We start from the raw sequence: 347 nt of genomic DNA, 5'->3' as shown, positions 1-347 counted from the left end.
AAAAAAAAAAAAAAAAAAAAAAAAAAAAAAAAAAAAAAAAAAAAAAAAAAAAAAAAACAAGCTCTTTCTCTCTCTAGAATGTACAGTGAGAAATTGAGGAGAGAGAGAAGATAAGAACTCTGTTTTTTGTTGGGGGCGGTCGGAAAAACTAGGTGGAACGACAGGACTTGTCGGAGAAGCTGTTGGTGGGGGAGTCTCTGTATTTCCATAGCTCACTGGCAAATGCCAAGAAGATAATTAAGGAAAATTTTTATTTTTTTTTTCTTCTTCTTTTTAATTAAGAAATATTGGTTTTTTTTTTTTTTTTTTTTTTTTTTTTTTTTTTTTTTTTTTTTTTTTTTTTTTTT

Source organism: Cucurbita pepo, chromosome LG03 (assembly GCF_002806865.2).
Source record: "Cucurbita pepo subsp. pepo cultivar mu-cu-16 chromosome LG03, ASM280686v2, whole genome shotgun sequence".
NCBI classification, from domain to species: Eukaryota; Viridiplantae; Streptophyta; class Magnoliopsida; order Cucurbitales; family Cucurbitaceae; genus Cucurbita; species Cucurbita pepo.
Note: the sequence above shows the minus strand (reverse complement) of the source record.